The 24,464-nt window shown below is 42.2% G+C and overlaps 1 protein-coding gene and 1 pseudogene across 2 annotated transcripts in view; one reads left to right on the forward strand and one right to left on the reverse strand.

The window, feature by feature from the left end:
* ZNF609 (zinc finger protein 609) overlaps positions 1–24,464 on the forward strand; it is a 239,881-nt gene that overhangs the window by 117,075 nt on the left and 98,342 nt on the right. The gene's annotated exons all lie outside the window — the stretch shown is intronic.
* Positions 14,315–15,858, reverse strand: LOC119627847 (small ribosomal subunit protein uS5 pseudogene; annotated as a pseudogene).

Raw genomic sequence — 24,464 nt, forward strand, 5'->3', positions numbered from 1 at the left:
CTCACTTGATCTGTTCTCTTTCACTCTTTCTTCCCTTTGTTGGTGGCTGCAGGGAAGAATATGAAAGATATAAAACTGTAAGCAAGAAAAAATCCTGACTATGTATCTTTATTGCTGCTTGGAAAGTGGCCTGGGAGTTCAAATGCAAGGATTTGAAGGTTTGTGCAGCTGCCACAGATAACCTGCTCTCACTGGGATGAGGATGAAGTATTTCCACATAATTGCTCAAGTCCCTTTTCTCTTTGCCCTGATGCCCCCTCCCTGTTCTCTATTTCATTAATTGCTTAGCAGTTGCTGATGCAATTAAAACGAGATGTATATTCAGCCTCTGTGGTTTGCTGTCAGAGCCCTCTTTCTAAGGTCTTTATCTTACTGCTAGGGATGAGTGAACATCTGATTTTGAAGCAAGAGGAGGGAGGGACCTGTGGCTGTAGTTAAATACATTTTTCTAAAACCAGCAGCTTGCAGAGTTGGACTTCTCCTGACATTATTCATTTTACCAAGCCACGCCCTAGTCCCTTATGCTGCTCATTAGTAAGGCTTATATATGGCAGCACAGTATATAGAAATGAATCCTGCTGAATTGCTTTTGTTGGTGATGTGGAAAGTATTTTTCATTTTTAACTAAGAGAGAACAAGAAGGAAACAGCCACAAAGTGTGAAAGAGTCAAAACCAAATCCAGGGGTTTCTGTGAAAGACAAGAATCTGGATAGGTTTAAAGGGCTGGAACACTTAACAATCCCCCAGGAAGTGCTGATGCTGCCAGTCTGGAGACCACACTTTGAGTAGTTCTGGCCTAAGCATAATCCCTTACACATAGCTAAGACTCAATATTTGTTGACTAGGTTTTCTCTTAGTCTCTCTTAGGATGTGATAGTTTACAAAGATTTTTTTAAAAAACACTTCATTTAACATTTTTTGAGACAGGGTCTCGCTATATGGCCCAGGCTGGTTTTGAACTGCTTGGCTCAAGCAGTCCTCCTGCCTTGGCCTCCCAAAGTTCTGGGATTACAGGCATGAGCTACCATGCCCGGCCTTTCCAAAGATTTTTATCAGCATTTACTTTCAAGCAAAACTGGTCGATTAAAATCATTGCCTGAGCTTTGTACTTATAAGCCCACCCTCTCTCATAGTTCTCTTGTCAGATTATTCATGTTCCTTCCTAGCTGTGTGTCTGTTAGGGTGCTTGATTCTGAAATGCAAAGATGTAGTTACTCTGCAACTTAAATATTTTTGTTTTGTTTGTTTTTTTGAGAAGAAGTCTCACTCTGTTACCCAGGCTGGAGTGCAGTGGTGCGATCTTGGCTCACTGCAACCTCCACCTCCTGGGTTCAAGGGATTCTCCTGTCTCAGCCTCCTGAGTAGCTGGGACTACAGGTGCACACCACCACATCCAGCTAATTTTTGTATTTTTAGTAGAGACGGGGTTTCACCATATTGGTCAGGCTGGTCTTGAACTCCTGACCTTAGGTGATCCACGTGCCTTGGCCTCCCAAAATGCTGGGATTACAGGCGTGAGCCACTTCGCCTGGCCCATTTTGTTTGTTTTATTAAGAGACAGGGTTTCAGGCTGGGCACGGTGGCTCACGCCTATAATCCCAGCACTTTGGGAGGCTGAGGCGGGCAGATCACCTAAGGTTGGGAGTTCGAGACCACAGCCTGACCAACATGGAAAAACCTTGTCTCTACTAAAAATACAAAAAAAAAAAAATTAGCAGGGTATGGTGACACATGCTTGTAACCCCAGCTCCTCAGGAGGCTGAGGCAGGAGAATCACTTGAACCCGGGAGGCGGATGTTTCAGTGAGCCGAGATCGTGCCATTGCACTGCAGCCTGGGCAACAAGAGCGAACCTCCATCTCAAAAAAAAAAAAAAAAAGAGGGTTTCACGCTGTCGCCCAGGCTGGAGTACAGTGATGCAATCAGAACTCACTGCAGCCTTGAACTCCTGGCTTCAGGTAATCCTCCCACCTCAGCCTCCTGAGTAACTAGGACTACAGGTGTGTGCCACCGTGCCTGGCTTTTAGGTGTCTTTTTCTTTTCTTGTTTTATTATATTTTTTGTGGAGATGGAGTCTTGCTATGTTGCCCAGGCTACTGTCAGACTCCAGGCCTCAAGTAATCATCCAGCTTCGGCCCCCCAAAGTGCTGGGATTATAGGCATGAGGCACCACACCCAGCCTATTTTAAAGATAAATGTATTATTTCCATTGCTTTATAGTTTTAATTGTATTAGTAAACAAATATGTTGTTATTCTTAAGTTTAAATATACTTCTTACAGAGGTTGAGGCTACATTGTATACAGTCTATATTAATCCTTCAAATGCTAATTAATATTTTAGATATCATGGGTAGTTGCATGAAGTTAGTGGGAATTTTTCTCGGCCGGGTAGTTTAAATCTGCACTTTAATCCCTTTTCCTAGTATCCTAACTATTCTACATGAGATTGCTGGATTTATTGTAGACATAAGTGACAAGACCTCAGGGAACGGAAAGGACGGCTTGAATGTCTCCTACTTAACATTTCTTATTAAGAGAAAAGGAGAGATTTTCCTTTTTTACACCAGTGTTTTGAACATTGACACTTAAGAGACTGGATGTGGGGAGTGGAAGAAAGAAGAGGGGTAGGCCAGGCGTGGTGGCTCACACTTGTAATCCCAGAACTTTGGGAGGCTGAGGCGGGTGGATCACCTCAGGTCTGGAGTTCGAGACCAGCCTAACCAACATGGAGAAACCCATGTCTACTAAAAAACAAATACAAAATTAGCCGGGAGTGGTGGCACATGCCTGTATTCCCAGCTACTCAGGAGGCTGAGGCAGAAAAATCACTTGAACCTGGGAGGCAGAGGTTGCAGTGAGCCTAGATCGCACCATTGCACTCCAGTCTAGGCAACAAGAACTCCATTTCAAAGAAAAAAAAAAAAAAAAGGAAAAGGGGGAAAACCAGAGGTTATCTATAATCAGTAGCATTTTTTTACACATATAGAATTTCTGGCAATAATAATCTTTTGGACACAGGATGGGAATAACAACCATGGAGGAACTTCTGTTTTCTTAGGAGGTCAACGTGTTTATTTTCTCTTGATACTGAATTCTCTTTTCTTATTCATGGTTTTGTATACTATTAATTATATAAATTAATGGGATCCCAGGTAGTATTTGTATATTTACAAAAAGGTTATGAAACTTTAGCAAGGTAAACTTAAAGATAGCCACTTGAATTTTGCCAAAATTTGGAACTTAATCTACATTCTAACCAAGCAAGCTGGTTTTATCTGAGAAAATATAAACAATTACTTGATATACTTGAGAAATTAATAAAAATGGGGACTAATCAGGAAACTAACCTTGAGAAACCAAAATCCCCGGTTTGACTTCTTTTAGGTCAAATTTATCTACTTAGTTTATATTATAACTTACAGGTTTAAATGTGGTTATTAATAATAATCTTTTATTCAGTGTCTACTTACTGCCAATTTCATGAGGCTTTCTTTAAACATTAATACTGAGTTTAGGCTAGCTTAAATGTATTATAAATTCTGATACAGATTTCTCTAGTCATGTGCTTCTTAGTTACTATGTCAATTCAGAATTTATCGTCAGATTTTTGTTCTGGAAATAAAAAACAAAAAAGTCAACACGTCACTGCTATAAATTATATCCAAGAATGGGGGCTAAAATAAACCTGCAATATCTTGAAAAATTTAACTTCCATGCCCTATTCTAGAAAGCTACTGGATATTTTCTACAAAAAGGAAGATGTGATAGAGGAAAGACGAAATTCAATAAACCATAAAAGTTAAAGGAATCCTCAAAATAGTGGATGGAGCCAGGCGTGGTGGCTCAAGCCTATAATCCCAGCACTTTGGGAGACTGAAGCAAATGGAACACTTGAGGTGGTCAGGAGTTCGAGACCAGCCTTGGGGGTGGAGGTTGTTGCAGTAAGCTGAGATGGTGCCACTGCACTCCAGCCTGGGAGACAGAGCGAGACTCCATCTCAAAAAAAAAAAAAGAAGAATGAACTGAGGGCCTAATTTAAGAATCTTATATATATAAAGAAAACAAGGCTGGGTGTGGGGGCACATGTTGTAATCCCAGCTACTTGGGAGGCTGAGACAGGAGAATCGCTTGAACCCAGGAGTCAGAGGTTGCAGTGAGCAGAGATTGCACCACTGCACTCCAGCCTGGGCAACAAGAGCGAAACTCCGTCTCAAAAAAAGAAAACAGGCTTAGTTCAGTGGCTCATGCCTGTAAACCCAACACTTTGGGAGGTCAAGGTGAGAGGACTGCTTGAGGCCAGGAGTTCAAGACTAGCCTGGGCAACATAGTGAAACCCACCCCGCTTGCCTGCAAGTAAACAGAAAAAATAAAAATAAAATATAGATAAATATTTTTTATCTGCTTGTTAGGATATGAATGACTTTGCAAGTATGACTGCATAGGGAAAATAGCATAAAGGAAAAGATTGATAGATTTTTACTTAATAAAAGTTTAAGATTTATTTTTTATTTTATTTTATTTTTTTGAGTCTCGCACTGTCGCCCAGCCTGGAGTGCAATGGCGTGATCTCAGCTCACTGTGCCCGGCCACAGTTTTTTTTTATATCAAAAACGATTACGAACATTACTGAATGATCTTGCTTCACTGCAGTCCTAAGTCTTGTCATTAGTCTATTTTAGTTATCTTATAGATTCTGGAGTTGCTCCGTCTTATTCTTTACTTAGAATGATTAATTTACAGGAAAATTAATTAATAAGATTTATGGGCCGGGTGCAGTTGCTCACGACTGTAATCACAGCACCTTGGGAGGCGGAGGCAGGCAGATCACAAGGTCAGGAGTTCGAGACCAGCCTGACCAACATGGTGAAACCCTGTCTCTACTAAAAATACAAAAATTAGCCGTGTGTGGTGGCATGCACCTGTAGTCCTAGCTAAGTCAGGAGGCTGAGGCAGGAGAATAGCTTGAACCCACGAGGTGGAGGTTGCAGTAGCCGAGATCGTGCCATTACACTGTAGCCTGGGTGACAGAACAACACTCTGTCTCAAAAAAAAAAAAAAAAAAAAAAATTATGACCAGACACGGTGGCTCAGGCCTGTAATTCTAGCACTTTGGGAGGCCAAGTTGCATGGATTGCATGAGCTCAGGAGTTTAAGACCAGCCTGAGCACTTGGCGAAATCCCATCTGTACAAAAAAGTACAAAAACTATCTGGGTATGGTGGCATGTGCGTGTAGTCCTGGCTACTGTAGAGGCTAAGGTGGGCGGATTGCTTGAGCCCAAGAGGTTGAGGCTGCAGCGAGCTTTGATAGGGCCACTATATTCCAGCCTGGATGACAGAGACCTTATCTCAGAAAAAAACAAAATTGTGCAGGATCTGGATTTTTTAAAAATTTGAAAAATTTACGTTAAAAATTATAAAACAAAAAGATTTGCATCTGCATTTTGCTATTTATTTTTCTATGTCTTTTTTATTCCCCTTTCCCTCCATCACAGCCCTCTTTTGTGTTAAACAGATATGTTCTATTGTATATATTGTAGGGAGACCCATCTCTACAAAAAATTTAAGAATTAGCTAGAACAGAGAAAAAAAAAAAAAAAGAACTAGCTAGGAGTGATGGTGCATGCATGCCTATAGTCTTAGCTACTTGGGAGGCTGAGGTGGGAGGATCAGTTGAGCCCAGGAGGTCGAGCTGCAGTCAGTTGTGATTGTTGCACTGCTCTACAGTCTGAGTGATAGAGCAAGACCCTGTCTCAAAAAAAAAAAAAAAAAAAAGCCAGGCACATGGCTCACACCTGAAATCCCAGCACTTTGGGAGGCCTAGGTGGGTAGATCATTTGAGGTCAGGGGTTCGATACCAGCCTGGCCAACATGGTGAAACCCTGTCTCCACTAAAAGTACAAAAAAAATTAGGCGTGGTGGCGCATGCCTGTAGTCTCAGCTACTTGGGAGGGTGAGGCAGGAGAATCACTTAAACCCAGGAGGCAGAGGTTACAGTGAGCTGAGATCTTGCTACTGCACTCCAGCCTGGGTGACACAGTGAGACTTTTTTTTAAGTGTGTCTCAAAAAAAAAAAAAGCTTTTGTTTTCGTATAGCTCTGTTCCTTTCTCTGTCCTTTGTGCTATTATTGTCATGCAAATGACATACACCTATCAACAGAGATTATAAATATTGCTTTATGCAGTTGTCTTTTAAGTCATATATGAGAAAAAAGTTATAAATAAAAAATACGTTTACAGTCTTTTCTATTTACCTACTATGGTAGGTAGGCAGAATACTGCCTCCTCCAAAAAATCTATTTCTTATTCCCTGGAACCTGTGAATATGTTACCTTACCTGGCAAAAGAGATTTTATAGATGTGATTAAATTAAGGATTTTGAGGTGGGGAGTTAGCTTGGATTATCCACTTTTTCCAATGTAATCACAAGAGTTCTTGTAAGGGAAACAAGGGAGTAAGAGAGTCAGAGTCAGAGAGATTTAAAGATGGTATACTACTTGGTTTGAAGATGGAGGTAGGGGATGAGCCAAGGAATTCAGATAGCCTCTTAAAGCCTAGAAAAGGCAAGAAAAATGGATTCTCTCCTAGAGCCTCCACAAAGAAATGCAGCCCTGCTGACATCTTAATTTTAGCTCAGAGAGAACCATTTTAGACTTTTGAACTCCAGAACTATATGATAATAAATTTGCATTGTTTTAAGCCACTAAGTTTTTAGTAATAGTTTCTTATTGCTGCTGTAACTTAATACAGCTATGGGGGAGTTAGCTTTACTGACATTCTTTCTTTGTATGGATTCAAGTTATTGCCTAGGGCCCTATCATTTTGCTTAAATATTCCCTTTATTATTTCTTGTAGGGCAGGTCTACTAGCAATGAACTCTCTGAGTTCTTTTCTTTTCTTTTTTGAGACAGAATCTCGTTCTGTTGGCTAGGCTGAAGTATAGTGGCGAAGTCTGCAGCCTCTGCCTCCTGGGTTGAAGTGATTCTCCTGGCTCAGCCTCCCAAGTAGCTGGGACTACAGGCATATGCCACCATGCCTAGCTCATTTTCGTTGAGATGGGTTTTCACCTTGTTGGCCAGGCTGGTCTCGAACTCCTGACCTCAAGTGATCCTCCCACTGTGGCCTCCCAAAGTGCTAGGATTACAGGCATGAGCCACCACGCCCGTCCTCTCAGTTCTTGGTTATCTAGGAATATCTTAGTTTTTCCTTTTTTTTTTTTTTGATGGATGGTTTTGCTGGATATAGAATTAAATACTCAGCAGTTGACAACTCTGTTTTTTAGCCTTCAATTTTTTTTTTTTTTTAGAGACAGTCTCGCTCTGTTGCCCAATTTTGTTTTTAAATTATTTTTAGAGGTGGGGGTCTCACCATACTGCCCAGGCTGGTTCAGTGGCTATTCACAGGTATGCTCATAGAACACTGTGACCTTGAACTCCTGGCCTCAAGCTGTCTTCCTGAGTAGCTGGGACTATATGCATGCCACCATCCTGGCCTAGCCTTCACTTTCTGCTTGTGCAGAGCTTCAAGGTCAACCGGAGGTAAGAGTTTAGGGCCTTCTCAGTACTTTACTGAGCATGGCCTCAGCCCTGGGCATGTATACAGCCTTGTGCATGCATGTGGCTTGCTTTTTTAAAAGATTTTCTTCTACTCTCAGACAATCTAGAAAACATGGCTTTCTAGATTTCCAGGAAAGCCCTGTAAACATGTCCTTCCCCAGCTTTTCCTTTTAAGTTTTTTGGTCAGGCAGCCACAAAATTAAGCAGTTCCCTATATTTTTCACAAATACTCCTACCTCTCAGGGAAAAGGCTTTTTATGCTGGGTAAGCTCTGAGGCTGGTCAGATATAGATAACCTTGCAAGTGGGGCCTTCCAGGGTACCACCAGAAAGGTCGAATAATGATCATTCCCTGGGAATGAAGCTTCAACGGTACCCCCAACCCTGTTCTGCCCCTTCTAGTGATTGTCAGGCTGCTGCTTTTTCACTGTGATTGCAGGCTTTTGATTTTTCGGAGCAGGAGATGGGAGTAGGGCAAGTTAAGGTGCTAACAAGCTCAATGTTCTTACTGTTATTCAGGCGTTTTGCTTGAATAAATGCTCTTAGATTGTTGTAAGCCTTTGGTGTCCATTTCCAGAATTCTGAAAAACTTGATTTTGACAATTTTTGTTTTATGGAGAAGGGCATTTTCAAAGATCCTTTACTCTGCCAATTTTGCTGATGTCCTCCCTCACTCTTTAAAGGCTTTGTTAGTTCCTGGCTCAGAGTCACCCTCTCCAACTCTATTCCTGGCTTAATTATTGGTAAATTCTATGTCCATATTAATTATCTTTCCAATATCTTTGTTTCTTAGTTCCTTGCCCATGTCTCTCCCAAAGATTTTTGACCTCTATCCTGTCTCAGCTACTACTCCGATAGTCGTATTCTAGACCAGTGCACCAGGACCAAGCTGTCTATATTTGTAAATAAAGTTTGTTTAAATATAGCCTTGCTCCTTCATTTATGTATCGTCTACAGCTTCTTTCATACTACAACAGCCGAGTTGAGTAATTGCGACAGACACCATTGACTCTCAAAGCCTAAGGTATTTTTACAGAGTTTGCTGACTTCTGCCCTAGACCTACTCAATTAGAGCTACATCTCCTCTGTTATTTCAGTATCAAGCATGCTATTCTTCCGTCACTCACTTCTATTTTCACAACCCGCTTCCTCTGGAATCTCTCGTCCGTCAATTCTTTGACACTGTGAATCACCACTTTTTGTACTGTGCATTATACTCTTTTTCAAGTACTTCCCTACTGAACTTATATTCATTATAATTACTTTCTTCGCTGCATTCTTAAATTTCTCACGGACAAAACCTCAGTCCAACTTTTTGCTTACTTCATGCCTGTACCTGTGTATCTACATGTGGCTGAAAAAACTGTTCTGCCTATTCTCACTTTAAATTCACAATTATTAGCCTTAAGCAATCCTACATTTCCCTATCCATTCACTTTCTTTTCCTTTCTTTTTTCTTTTCTTTCTTTCTCTTTCTCTCTTTCTCTCTCTCTTTCTCTTTCCTTCCTTCTTTTTTCCTTCCTTCTTTCCTTCCTTCTTTCTTTCCTTCTTTCTTTCCTTCTTTCTTTCCTTCCTTCTTTCTTTCCTTCTTTCTTTCCTTCCTTCTTTCCTTCCTTTTCTCCCTTCCTTCCCTTCCTTCCCTTCCTTCCTTCTGTCTGTCTGTCTTGACAGAGTCTTGCTTTGTTGCCCAGGCTGGAGTGCAGTGGTGCAATCTCAGCTCACTGCAACCTCTGCCTCCCAGGTTCAAATAACTCTGTGTCAGCATCCAGAGTAGCTGGGATTACAGGCACCCGCCACCACACCTGGCTAATTTTTGTATTTTTAGTAGAGACGGGGTTTCGTCATCTTGGCCAGGCTGGTCTTGAACTCCTGACCTCATGATCCACTCTCGGCCTCTCAAAGAGCTGGGATTACAGGCGTGAGTTACTGCGCCCAGCTCATTCACTCTTTTGTAACTGCTTGTCTCCTCAAACTTCCTGCAGTTATCCCTCATCTTCACTCTTGTTTCCTGTTTCAATGAAAAATAGAAATACGTGTTTCTACCCATATGCACACATCTTCCCATTTATTTTTACTCATATCTACACATTTGTCTGTGTCTTCAACTGTGAGCTGCCTGTGTCCCTGTCTAGGGCTGATGTCTCCTCACAAGATCTCATTTTCTTGTCTATTCAAGGACTTGACTCTAACAAATCTCCTTTTTTTTTTTTTTGAGACGGAGTCTCGCTCTGTCGCCCAGGCTGGAGTGCAGTGACGCGATCTCGGCTCACTGCAAGCTCTGCCTCCTGGCTTCACACCATTCTCCTGCCTCAGCCTCCCAAGTAGCTGGGACTACAGGTGCCCGCCACCATGCCCAGCTAATTTTTTGTATTTTTAGTAGAGACGGGGTTTCACCATGTTAGCCAGGATGGTCTCAATCTCCTGACCTCGTGATCTGCCCGCTTCAGCCTGACTCTGTCTTTCTTCTAACTTTACAAGCTAATTGCCTTTGTTAACTTAAAAACAAAGATGATAACAATTCCCTCCTGAAGCTAACCCCACCCCACCCCACCCCACCACCCCACCCCACCCCACCACCCCACACCTTTCTTGGTATCAAAATCACCTTCCTAAAACTAATGAAAGGCCACGAGATTAGAATTATGGGAAAGGCCTGAATTTTACTAAAATGTAGGTGTAGTTAAACAACCAACCATTGTTCTCTAACTTGCTTTTCTATGATTTCTTACTGCTTGGGAGTCATGTGGCCTGAGGTCACAAGATTTCTAACTTCTCTAATTGCTCCTATAGCTAACATCACTGCTGTAGAACCTAAGATTGGTCTTTTAAGATGTTTTTTAGACTTTTACATTCTGGTGACCAACTGATTCCATGACTTAACCAGTCATGTGGCCCCCACCCAGAGGCTTACTCAGTATATGAGAGCCATTTTCCACACCTCTATGATTTCATTCCCAACCAATCACCAGCACCCATTCCCTAGCCTTTTAGTTAGCCCTACAATAATTAAAATTTTTCTCTACTGTAATACCACTGTCCCTGTGAATTGGTTTTTTTCTCTGCAGCAAGCAAGAAGAACCCATTGGACAACTGCAAAAGTTAATAGACATTTGAGTTGTTTCCACTTTGGACTATTATGAATAGTACTGCTATGTACAATTTTTTGCATGGACATATGTCTTCATTTCTTTTGAGCATATACCCAGGAGTGGACTGTCTGGGTCTTATGGTAACTCTGGGCTTAACTTTTTGAGGATCTGTGAAATTGTTTCCCAGGGCGGCTACACCATTTTACGTTTCCACCAACAGTGTACAAGGATTTCCCAAAATCCTTAACATTTGTTATTGTCCACTTTTTAGTGGGTTTGAAGTGATATCTCATTGTGATTTTGATGTGCATTTCCCTAATGGCTAGTGATTCTGAGCGTTTATTCATGCACATATTGGCCATTTATAGGTCTTCTTTGAGAAAATTCCTATTTAGATCTTTTGGCCATTTTTATTTGGGTTATCTTTATTTTTAATTGAGTCGCAAGAGTTTTTCTTAATATATTCTGGAGACAAGTCCTTTATCAGATATGTGATTTGTAAATATTTTTTCTTCCAGTCTCTTCTTTGCACTTTTTTTTTTTTTAAGGTGGAGTTTCTTATTACCCATCCTAGGTGCCGTGGTGCAATCTCGGCTCACTGCAACCTCCACCTCCTGGGTTCAAGCGATTCTCCTGCCTCAGCCTTCCGAGTAACTGGGACTACAGGCGCCTACCATCACACCCAGCTAACTTTCTGTATTTTTAGCTGATACGGGGTTTCGGCATGTTGGCCAGGCTGGTCTTGAGCTCCTGACCTCAGGTGATCTGCCCACCTCGGCCTCCCAAAGTGCTGGGATTTTAGGCGTGAGCCACTGCTACATCCAGCCTTTTTTTACTTTCTCAGTGGTCCTCAGTTCTGTCTTTATCTTATTTGACCTTTCAGCAGATTTGACTGCTCACTTCTTCATATACCCAGAATTCCACTTTTTTTTTTTTTTTTATTGTAGAGACAGGGTCTCGCTGTGTTGCTTAGGTTCAGGTTGGCTTCAGCAATCCTCCCACCTCCCACAGTGCTGGGATTACCGGCATGATGCCTGAACTGCTACTTATTTTTAATCTCTCCACCTTCTAAATGCTGAAGTGTCTCAAGGCTCCATTTTCAAACTGCTTATTCTATCACACCCATTCTCTTTGTTATCTCCTCTGCTCTCATTTATATGCTGACAACTTCAGAATTACTGTAAGTCTCATATATTCATCTGCCTACTTAACATTTCTACTTAGTTATCTGATAGGCATTTCAAACTTAATATGTTCAAAACTAGACTCCTGATTTTTTTTTCTCCAAACCTGATCCTTTCTCAATCAGTTTTTCTAATTGCTTGGGGCCAAGGAGTCATCCTTGAATCCTCATTCTTTCCCTCCCCACATTGAATCTACCAGCAAATTCTTCTGGCTCTATGTTTATTATATATTGAATGTAATCTGTTCTCACTAACTCCACTGCTGCCAGCCTGTTCCAAAATCACTGCTTAAACTCTTCTGGATTGTTGTAATAGCCCCTGACTAGTCTCCCCTGTCTTTGGTGCCCTATAGCCTTTTCTCAACATGGCAGCCAGACTAATTCTTTTAAAGCATGTCAAATTATTTCATTCTTGTATTGAAAACCCCATAGTGGCTTCTTATATCATTCAGAAAAATCCAAAGTCCTTACAGTCACTTATATCATCTAGCCCTTATTTCCATTCGGACCTCATTTATTCTCTCCTCTGCTTCTTTCATTCTTTTCTGTCACACTAGCTTCCTTAATATTCATCACTCAAGACATGCCTACCTTATAGCCTTTGTGCATGCTGTTCCTTCTGCCTGTAATGCAAACCTTTCAGTTATCCTCATGGTTTCACTAACAGTGCTATGCAGAGCCATATTGGAGCCAGAGGTAAAAGGAAAAATTAATAATATTAATCTGATCTTTAAATTTTGATATTTGTTTATTGTGGATTTTTTGCTTTAATTTTGTTTTGTTTTTATTCAGAGACAGTTTCACTTTGTTGCCCATGACAGAGTGCGGTGACATAATCATAGCTCACTGTGGCCTCAAACTCAATAATAATAATAATAATGATTTTTGGCCCATAAAAATGGGAACTTTATATGCTTGACCAAATAATTTTACCTCAGAATTTTAAAGGTATGATGTCATTGCCTTCCATCTTCCAGTTAGTATTATCTTCTTCTAATTCTTTTTTTTTTTTTTTTTTTTGAGACGGAGCCTTGCTCTGTCGCCCAGGCTGGAGTGCAGTGGCCGGATCTCAGCTCACTGCAAGCTTCGCCTCCCGGGTTTACACCATTCTCCTGCCTCAGCCTCCCGAGTAGCTGGGACTACAAGCGCCCGCCACCTTGCGCGGCTAGTTTTTTTTTTTTTTTTTTTTTTTTAGTAGAGACGGGGTTTCACTGTGTTAGCCAGGATGGTCTCGATCTCCTGACCTTGTGATCCACCCGTCTCGGCCTCCCAAAGTGCTGGGATTACAGGCTTGAGCCACCGCGCCTGGCCTTCTAATTCTTAATATTCTGAAATTTTATTGTGATGTGCTTTTACATGGAGTTCTTTTCATCTATACTACTAGTTGCTAAGTCCTTTTTGTTCTGTTCCCTGCATGGTCTCTATTTGCTACAAGTTCATTCTTTGATTCGTTTCCACTCATGTTATTAGAGGGTTTCTATCAAATGTCTTGTCATTCTTGATTATCCTCTTGTACTTAAAAGTGAGATGTGTCCAGCCAGACACAGTGGCTTACGCCTGTAATCCTAGCACTTTCGGAGGCCAAGGTGGGTGGATCACGAGGTCAGGAGTTCAAGACCAGCCTGGCCAATATAGTGAAACCCCATCTCTACTAAAAATACAAATATTAGCCGGGCATGGTTGCATGCCCCTGTAGTCCCAGCTACTCGGGAGGCTGAGGCAGGAGAATGGTATGAACCCGGGAGGTAGAGCTTGCAGTGAGCTGAGATGGCACCACTGCATTCCAGCCTGGGCGACAGGCGAGACTCCATCTCAAAAAATAAAATAAAATAATAAAATAAAATAAGTAAAATAAAATAAAATAGTGAGATATGATAGTCCTGTTTTAGAAGCTCTGTTTTCATTGGTGGGGCTTGTCATTTGGTGGGCCTTACTATAGGAGTTGATTGACCATTGATGAGGGATCATCCACCTTCCAGCATCTGTAGGTCTTTTGTCTTAGGCAAGTCATTTTTCCCTCAGAGGAATCAACTCATCTTTTGCCTGCTTTCTCATAGCCCAGGGGAGCAAAAAGGGGTTTGTGTTTGACTATTGCTGTCAGTGTTGCACTTCATCTCTGTTCGTAGTTGTGCATGGTGCGGGTAAGTACCCAGCCTGTCTGTTCAACATATTCTGAGTAAATGTTCAGACTTTTGCTAGAATCGTGAAGGTAGGGGAGGTGGGAGGAGGCTGCCTTGGGTAGTGGAGATGATCTAGAGCTCTGATTGTATCTTTTAGGACTTTGAGCGATCTTCCTGTTTTGAACCCTACGCTCTTTTCAGAGTACTTGATGCCACGAATTGCTGATCTTTTCCTGGGTTTTGAGTGTTTGCTAACATAGTTTCACCTCTACCAATTTTATAGGCTTAGGTTTCATCTTTTTTTTGTCTCTAAGTTAACATTTATCCATCTGCTTTCCAGTTCCCAAAATGGTTTTCACATCTCTTGTCTGCTATTCTCTTCTCTCTTGCTCTTTGTCCTCAAGGATTTATGCCTATTTTTATTTATTTGGTTTCATTTTAACAACGTTTTAAAAGAGAAAAGAGGGGAATGTATAAGTAGAGCGACTCACCCTCAGTTGTACAGGGTGTTCCTTTTAAGAGGGTTCCCTCCTGATCAGAACTAGGATTTCTGACTTGGCACTTTGGGAGGCTGAGGGAAGTGGATTGTTTGAGTCTAGGAGTTCGAGACCAGCCTGGGCAACATGGCAAAACCCAGTCTGTATTTTAATTTATTTATTATCTATTTATTTTTATTTATTTATTTTTTGAGACAGAGTCTTGCTCTGTCACCTGACTGATAGACTGGAGTCCAATGGCCTGATCTCTACTCACTGCCACCTCAGCCTCCCAAGAAGCTGGGATTACAGTTATGCGCCACCATCCCTGGCTCATTTTTGTATTTTTAGTAGAGATAGGGTTTCACCATGTTGGCCAGGCTGGTCTCAAACTCCTAGCCTCAAGTAATCCACCCACCCAGCCTCTCAAAGTGCTGGGGTTACAGGAATGAGCCACCACGCCTGGTCAGCCACTGCACCCAGCCCCGTCTCTGTTTTTATTTTTATTTTCTTCAGGCTTAATTCACTTTATTTTTCTTGTATAAAAACCCTATGTTGTAGCCACAGCTGGAGCCTGGGCCCGCTGCACGGAGACTCTGGTGTGGGTCTTGACAAGGTGGTCAGTGAATTCCTGATAGGGAGACTTGGTAAATACAGTTTCCTTCCAGAGGTCAGGGGTCAGGTAGCTGTAGGTCTTAGAGATGGCATCAAAGGTGGCCTTGGCGAAGTTGCCCAGGGTGGCAGTGCAGCCCCGGGCTGAGGTGTAACAGTCATCGATACCAGCCATCATGAGCAGCTTCTTGGGCACAGGCGCTGAGACGATGCTAGTGCCCCTGGGTGCAGGGATGAGGCGCACCAGCACAGAGCCACAGCCGCCTGTCACCTTGCAAGGGACGGTGTGGGGCTTGCCGATGTTGTTCCCCCAGTAGCCTCAGCGCACGGGGACAGTGGAGAGTTTGGCCAGGATGATGGCCCCACGGATGGCGGTGGCCACCTCCTTGGAGCACTTAACACCCAGGCCGACGTGGCCATTGCAGTCCCCGATAGCAACAAACGCCTTGAACCTGGTGCGCTGGCCAGCACTGGTCTGCTTCTGCACCGGCATAATCTTCAAAACTTCGTCTTTGAGAGAGGCCCGCTAGAAAACGTCAATTATCTCAGATTCCTTAACTGGCAGGGAGAAGAGGTAGATCTCCTCCAGGGACTTGATCTTCATGTCCTTGACCAAGCGGCCCAGCTTGGTGAGGGGCATCCACTCCTTATCCTCGGCCTTGCCTCGGTGAGTTCAGTGGCCTCGGCCCGGCCCCGTCCACTGCCGCGACCCCGCCCCGGATGCCACTGCTGAAACCTCCGCGGAAGCCACCGCGGTTCCCCATCCCAGGGCCACTAGGCCCCGCCGCTGCACCGGCGTCATCCGCCATTTGGTGTTTTCTCGGAGAAGAAGTATTTTTATTTTTATTTCTTTTTTTGAGATGGAGTTTCGCTCTTGTTGCCCAGGCTGGAGTGCAATGGTGCAAGCTCGGCTCACGGCAACCTCCGCCTCCCGGCTTCAAGCGATTCTCCTGCCTCAGCCTCCTGAGTAGCTGGGACTACAGGCGCATGCCACCATGCCCAGCTAATTTTTGTATTTTTAGTAGAGATGGGGTTTCACCATGTTGGCCAGGATAGTCTCCATCTCTTGACCTCGTGATCCACACGCCTCAGCCACCCAAAGTGCTGGGATTACAGGAGTGAGCCACCACGCCTGGCTGCTAGTTTGAAAAATATAAAAAAATAAATAAGGAACTAGGCTAAGAAAACAAACAAACAAACAAACAAAACAAAGAGGGGGCCCTGCTTAAGGTATTTGAAATGAAGGGTTAAAATTTATCCTGGACCTGGTGTGGTGACTCATGCCTATAATTCCAGAACTTTGAGAGGCCGAGGTGGGAGGATCACTTGAGGTCAGGAATTTGAGACCAGCCTGGCCAACATGGCGAAAACTTGTCTCTACTAAAAATACAAAAATTAGGCGTGGTGTACACGCCTGTAATTCCAGCTACTCGGGAGGCTGAGGCACAAGAATCACTTGCACCTGGGAGGCAGAGGTTGCAGTGAGCCAAGATCATGCCACTGCAGTCCAGCCTGGGTGACAGAGGCAGACTCGGGGGGTGGGCGGGGGGGAATCCAACCTGAGCTTGATTCACAGTTCAGCCCTGAGGAAGGCAGCGTCTCTAATTCACAATGGTCTTATGCTGAGGGTAGCCTTGGACATATGTATTTATTGCTGTTGTCTTTAGCTAGTAACTTGAATCTGAGGTATATTTTTGCTTCGTTTCTTTAAAATTCTGTAGTAAATTGTTAATGGTTTTTCCTGGATGAAGATATCTTTTTTTTTTTTTTTTTTTGGTAAATGTCCCTATGTATTTCCTGTGAATATAGTAACAAATTAGTTTTATCTGTAAATCTCTAGACTAGTTTCCAGTGTAGCTAGCTAGCTGATACCTAATTGGGCACTCAGTAACCTCAGTTAATGCTCATTGACTTTTGCTCTCATGCCATCCAAACTCAGACTCAAGCATGACTTTATTACTTCAAAATTCTGAGTAACAAATTCTTGTCCCATAAACAGTGACTCACAGGAGACTGATTCTAAAGCATTCTGAAATATATTTTTTACTTTTTTTACTTTTTGTTTTTTTGTTTGGTTTTGTTTTTTGAGACAGTCTTCCTCTGTTGTTCAGACTAGAGTGCAGGGGCATGATCATGGCTCATTGCCACCTCCACTTTCCAGGCTTAACTGATCTTCCCACCTCAGCCTCCCGAGTAGCAGGGACCACAGATATGTGACACCATACCTGACTAATTGTTATTTTTGTAGAAATGGGGTCTTGCCATGTTGCCCACACTATTCTTGAACTCCTGGGCTCAAGGGATCTTCCCACCTCGGTCTCCTAAACTGCTGGGATTACAGGTGTGAGCCACCACGTTTGGCCTGAAATATATTTTTTAAATTGAAATAATGTATAAAAGGAAATACACCTCGTGAAGGCTAGTTAACTGATGACCTTGTTTAGTATTCAAGGAGAAGTTATAGTTAGTTCTCAAAGAAGACAATAGATGCAAAGTTCATGTTGAAGGGAGTTTGTTGTCCTGTTCATGTCCTACCTAATTCTACTACTCACCATCTTTGATTTCTTAACTTTGGCATAAAGAAGAGAGAGGAAGGAGAAGAAAGGAGATAAAGAATAACTATTGGGGGCCGGGCGCAGTGGCTCACGCCTATAATCCCAGCACTTTGGGAGGCCAAGGCAGGCGAATCATGAGGTCAGGAGATCGAGACCATCCTGGCTAACATGGTGGAAACCCCGTCTCTAGTAAAAATACAAAAAAATTAGCCGGGCGTGGTGGCAGGCCCCTGTGGTCCCAGCTACTCAGGAGGTTGAGACAGGAGAATGGCGTGAACCTGGGAGGCAGAGCTTGCAGTGAGCCAAGATTGCGCCATTGCATTCCAGCCTGGGCGACAGAGCCAGACTCCATCTCAAAAAAAAAAAAAAAAAGAATAACTATTAAGCCGGGCGCGGTGGCTCATGCACTTTGGGAGGCTGAGGCAGACAGATTGCCTGAGTTCAGGAGTTCGAGAACAGCCTGGGCAACATGGTGAAACCCTGTCTCTACTAAAGTACAAAAAATTAGCAGGGCGTGGCGTCGTGCGCCTGTAATTCCAGCTACTCTGGAGGCTGAGGCAGGAGAATTGCTTGAACCCGGGAGGCGGAGGTTGCAGTGAGCCGAAATCGTGCCACTGCACTCCAGCCTGGCGACAGAGTGAGACTCCGTCTCAAAAAAAATAAATAAATAAAAAAAATAACTTGAGCTGACAATGAGTATCAGCAACATTTTCTACTGTGGCCTTTGTAGCTACAGACTGGTACTGGTCCATGGCCTGTTAGGAACCTGGCCCCACAGCAGGAGGTGAGCAGTGGCTGAGCAAGGATTAGCATCTGAGCTCTGCCTCCTGTCAGATCATCAGCAGCATTAGATTCTCATAGGAGCAGGAACCCTATTGTGAACTGCACATGAGAGGGACCTAAGTTATGCGTTCCTTATGTGAATCTAACAAATGCCTGATGATCTGAGGTGGAACAGTTATATCCCTGAACCATCCCCCGTCCCGCCAACCCCCCTCTGTCTGTGGAAAAATTGTCTTCCAGGAAATTGGTCCCTGGTGCCAAAAAGGTTGGGGACCAGTGCTTTATAGGAATACTGGGTAGAATGTTGATTATTACAGTATTGGAACACAATTAAAGACAGCAAAAATCTTGAGTTCAGTAAAACAAAATACTTCTCAAATTTATTAGACCCATCATATATGCTTTTTAATTAGTTGTCTCTAGTTTTAACCTTTCCCATATATTTCATACAGAGAGACAGCTATAATGTAGCAACCTGTGGCTCTTGTTTTTTATTTCCAGAATAATGATGTTTTTCTTTAAGATAATAATTTCTTTTCTTTGTAGCTTTTCTTCCTATGAGTTGTTATCTCTGCCTGTTGCTTTCTAGAAGAGGATCCAAAAGGAAAATGCTTTGCTATTTAATCAATGTTTTAGGAGAGGCTGCTCTACAGAACAGAGAATGACATAATTTAACTCACAAGGATGGCAAAAACTAAAAGAATCAGTTTATCTGTTTAGAGTATCTGAAGAAAATATCTGCTCATTGTTCTCTAAAGTGGATCTTGCCACCCACCAGTTGTTGAAATCTCAGCCTCGTCTTTGTACATCTCAGTGTGGAAAGAGGTTAGGGAAAAAATCCTATCTTGCCATCTTCCTTTATATATGGATTGGTTATTGTTTAGATGAAACTGTATCTATCTGACAGTGGCATATCTGTAGTACCTAGCAGCACAGTACCTACTAGTAGTAGGGCTTCAGTACTTTTTTTTTTTTTTTTTTTTTGCATAAATCCTGAAGTAACTATTAAGTTCTGGGACAGTAGTTCAAAGGGCATAATAAAAAGGGATGAAACATCAAGTTTCTGGAAAATTGTGGTGTATTTGTGTATTTTCTTGCATTTGTGCAGAGACTAGTAAAAGTAAACCTAATGAGATTTTCAAAAGTATTCATTGATTATACTCGAAAAATATTCATGGAGTACTTCCTGTGATCAGGCACAGTGTTAACACCTGGTATAGAATGTTGAAGGAGACCTTTAGGAGTCGTGAAAGAGGGAATACCCTCCTTCATGAAACTTCCAACAGTTTATTCTGGTAAGGAAACACTATAAAAATAGCTCTTCTGCCTGAGATAAGTGTTACAAAGGAAAATTACTCCTGATTGTCTATGAATGTGGTGTCTCCAGGTTAATTTTTCTGAAAACGAATGTGGATAGTAGAGTCTCTAAAGAAGTTATCAGGCCAGGCACTGTGGATCACTTGAAGCCAGGAGTTTGAAATGAGCCTGGCCAACAGGGCAAAACCCCACCTCTACTAAAAACACAAAAATTAGCCAGGCGTGGTGGCACACGGCTGTAATTCCAGCTACCAGTGAGGCTGAGGCAAGACAATCGCTTGAACTTAGGAGGCAGAGGTTGCAGTGAACCAAGATCGCGCCATTGCACTCCGCCTGGGTGACAGAACAAGACTCTATCTCAGGGAAAAAAAAAAAAAAAATACATATATATAAAATATATATATATATATAGGATGGGTGAGACATATGTCCTTTGTATGTACTTGTTAGAAATGCAAAGATGATATTTTTGATATATAATGCTCTCTCCCTCCATTCTTGCCATTTGGCTTGATTTATTTAATTTCTTGTTAGCTCTTTTTTTTAAAATGATTGTGAGAGACTGGGTGTATTATATTTGTAATACACATATTTCTGTGGGGCTCAAAAGTTGTGATTTTCAGCCAGGTGTAGTGGCTTACACCTGTAATCTCAGCACTTTGGGAGGCTGAGGCAGGAGGATCTCTCGGGCCAGGAGTGTGAGACCAGCCTAGGCAACATAGTGAGACTGTCTCTACATGCATTCATAAAAAAAATTGTGATTTTTTTTTTTTTTCAACACCTATCATGCTTGGACCCTAAGCCTGATGTCAATCCAGAATCATTGGGTTTAGGTGCTGCTTTTCTCTAAGTCCTAGCATTTTGAAGAGGTTCCTACTTGGCAGTGAAAATGCCTGTCTGAATGTAGAGATTCTCATTTTGATGGATACAGGTAATAAAACTCAAGTTAATAGTAGTGCTGTTAAGGATAGCTGCTTTTGATGGTCATACCAGTTTGTATTTAGATAGGATTACGGCTGAGTGTGGTGGCTCATGCCTGTAATCCCATCACTTTGGGAGGCTGAGGCCAGAGAATTGCTTGAGCTCAGGAGTTTGAGACCAGCCGGTAACATAGTGAGGCCCTGTCTCTACAAAAAAAAAATGCCAGGTATGGTGGCAGGCACCTGTAGTCCCAGCTCCTCAAGTGTCTGGGGTGGAAGGATCACTTGAGCCTGGGGAGGCAGAGGTTGTAGTGAGCTGAGATCACAGCACTGTACTCCAGCCTAGGTGACAGAGCAAGACGCTGTCTCAAAAAAAAAACAAAAGGACTGGGCACGGTTTCTCACGCATGTAATCCCAGCACTTTGGGAGGCCAGGGCAGGTGAATCACAGGGTCAAGAGATCGAGACCGTCCTGGCCAACATGGTGAAACCCCTTCTCTACTAAGAATACTAAAATTAGCTGGGCATCGTGGAGCATGCCTGTAGTCCCAGCTACTTGGGAGGCTGAGGCAGGATAATCGCTTAAACCCAGGAGGCAGAGGTTGCAGTAAGTCGAGATGGTGCCACTGCACTCCAGCCTGGCGACAGACCAAGACTCCGTCTCAAAAATAAATAAATAAATAAATAATAAAAAAAGGATTAGAATTTAGAAGAGAGAATACAATTCTGACATTTTGTTAATCTTATAAGGCATCTGAGGCCAAGAAAGCTTAAGTGATCACAACTAATGTCTAGATATCTTGAAGGTGCCAGAAAACCATAATAGAAGCCAGGAAAGCTTCCTTTGCACAATTAAGGTCTACTTGTTATAGAGGGAAGGGTAGGAGCAGATTGGGAGAGACCTCCCAAATCTTTTTAAAGACAGCTAAAGTATTTGCATTGTAGGTATTTCCCTCCATTAGAAGCTGTCCCTCCCAATTTTTTCCCCCATAGGTTCCTTCTCAGATAAGTGATTAGCCAAATGCCTCATTAAAGTGGAGATTTAGTGCTTTCTCTCCATTTCCTTAGAGAATTACAGGATTATTACCGATTTGTCACCTGCTGACCAGTTTTATCTGACTGGGGAAACTTTGTGCTCTTGGATTATGCCATTTATTCTATAAGAAGGGGAAGAGGGGTCAGGTGGGGTAGCTCATGCCTATAATCCCAACACTTTTTGGGAGTTCGAGGTGTGAGGATCACTTGAGCCCACCAGGAATTTGAGACCAGCCTGGTCAAATTAGCTAAGGATTGTGGCGGGTACCTGTGCTCCCAGCTACTTGGGAGGCTGAGATAGGAGGATCTCTCTTTTTTTTTTTTTTTTTTTTTTTTTTTTGAGACGGAGTTTCACTCTTGTTGCCCAGGCTGCAGTGCAATGGCAACCTCCGCCTCCGGGGTTCAAGCAATTCTCCTGCCTCAGCCTCCCAAGTAGCTGGGATTACAGTCATGTGCCACCACGCCTGGCTAATTTTGCATTTTTAATAGAGATGGGGTTTCACCATATTGATCAGGCTGGTCTCAAACTTCTGACCTCAGGTTATCCACCCACGTCAGCCTTCCAAAGTTGTGGGATTATAGGCATGAGCTACCACACCTGGCTGTGGCCCTCAGTCTTAATAGTGCAACCAAGAAAATGTCTCAGCTACCCAAATAGGGGAGATGGTTTACACATCAGAATGTTATTTGGGGACTTTATCTCCTGAATTTGGTCCTGGGTTGCTCAAATGAACACTAGCTAGTTCCATTTTAGCTCTTCTGATGGAGCCCAGCGTAGACTGGTACAAGAATTGTGGAGGATGTCCCTGCTTTGTGTGCACATGTTCCAACCTGAAATAAGGGTGGTCTTGAGAAGCTAAAAAAGAAGAAGAATTCAATTGATTTTTTAAATTGATGGTTTAGTAGTCTACTTTTGACCTGTTCTTAGCATGAAAAGAACTACTGATATGAGGCTAATCATGGTTCTGAGATAAAGATCAGTGGATGAAGCCCTTTTGGAGGATCCCTAGGGCACATTTAATAACAACAGAAACTGCAGTAGCAGCAGCAGCATTTATCAGACTATGTTACAGGCAACAATACCAAATGCTTCTTATATATTTCATTTAATTATTGCAATAACTCTATGCAATACATACTAGCATAATTTTTATTTTACTAATGAGAAAATTGTGGCTTAAAGAAGTTAAATAACTTGCCTAAAGTTGTACAGTCAGTAGTGGAGGATCTGTTTAAAGCCAAGATGGCTATCTTCAAAGTCCATTTGTCATAATCATTACTTCCTATTTATCTTCATCCCCTTTACTTCTATTTGAATAGTCTTTCTTTCCTTATCTCATCTGTTCTGAACCAAGGCCCTCCTCTACTTCTTCCTAAAATAGTCCACATCTATGGAGCTTCTCAGGGATATACTTCTTTTGTGAGATTTTTCTTTCTATAAGATTAAAATTATAAATCAAATGGCTAAAAATTTTTACATATTATAAACAGACCCAGACACTTACAGAGATTATAGAGATTTGGCAGGAAAAACTCGATGCTTTTGGAAAGCTCTTGATGGTATTCACAGATAAGCAATAGTGAAAATTGAGACTAATGGATACTGGTAAAAAATTAGATGTGGTATGGTTGATCATACTGGTTGTGATTAAAGCTAAAACATTAAAGTTTGCTAGAAAGTTGAAGAGCTGAATTTGGGCTGGATAGAGAAGGTAAGAAAAAAACACACTACACATGGTCCTCGTTTATGAACTTGAATCTTTCCTGGCTGCTGACTACTTGCTGATTAGAAATCTGAACTCCCAACCTGTGTGCTAGGAAATCTAGCCTTTTATTGTCCTGGTTTAAGAGGGATTTAGACTGTGCTCAGTATTGAAGTGTTTGGGTCGGAACTATTTTAATATTATCTGTGGATAAATATAAGGTCATACATATTAGTAGGGGAGAAAGCGTATGGGATAAATTGATCTCTTTTCTCCCTTTGCTCTCTATTTATTTTTAGAGAAGGGGTCTTACTCTGTTGCCCAGGCTAGAATGCAGTGGCGCGTTACCAGCGCACTGCAACTTCTGCTTCCTGGTTTCAAGCGATTCTACTGCCTCAGCTTCCTGAGTAGCTGGGATTAAAGGTATGCGCCACCACACCCAGCTAATTTTTATATTAGTAGAGATGGGGTTTGCCATGTTGGCCAGGCTGGTCTTGAACTCCTGGCCTCAGATGATCCATCCATCTCAGCCTCCCAAAGTGTTGGAATTGCACACGTGACCCACCTGGCCTTTATATAGAGAAAATATATATTTATTTTACATACACATAACACACACACATATACATGCATATATAGTTATATATATATATAAACTTATCTGGGTTTTGAGTAGTCATGTAACCCAGGAAAGGAATCCAGAAATCAATATAGACCTCCTTAAGATAAGAGCAGTAGCTTTCAATGTCAGTTTACAAGCTAATGGTTGTGCTGACCGTAACCATTTGTTGTTTGTTGGCATTGAAAACAAACACAAAATGTTATCCCTTGAAGATAAAGACAAATAAGTTCAAAAGTAGAAAACTTTGTACATTTCTGAATAATACCTTAAAAAGGTCCTGAGAAGAGTAAATAAACTACTCTGGAAATGTAGGCAATACCATAGAGTTTTCTTTAAGTTCCAGAAAGCCTGGAAGTTGGTTGAATAGTATGTATCAAAAAGCCTTAAAAGGCCAGGCATGCTCATTTATGCATATAATCCCAGCACTTTGGGAGGCTGAGGTGGGAGGATTCCTTGAGTCCAGGAGTTCAGGACCAGTCTCCGAGGCCGGGTGCA

Source organism: Chlorocebus sabaeus, chromosome 26 (genome assembly GCF_047675955.1).
Source record: "Chlorocebus sabaeus isolate Y175 chromosome 26, mChlSab1.0.hap1, whole genome shotgun sequence".
Lineage (NCBI taxonomy): Eukaryota > Metazoa > Chordata > Mammalia > Primates > Cercopithecidae > Chlorocebus > Chlorocebus sabaeus.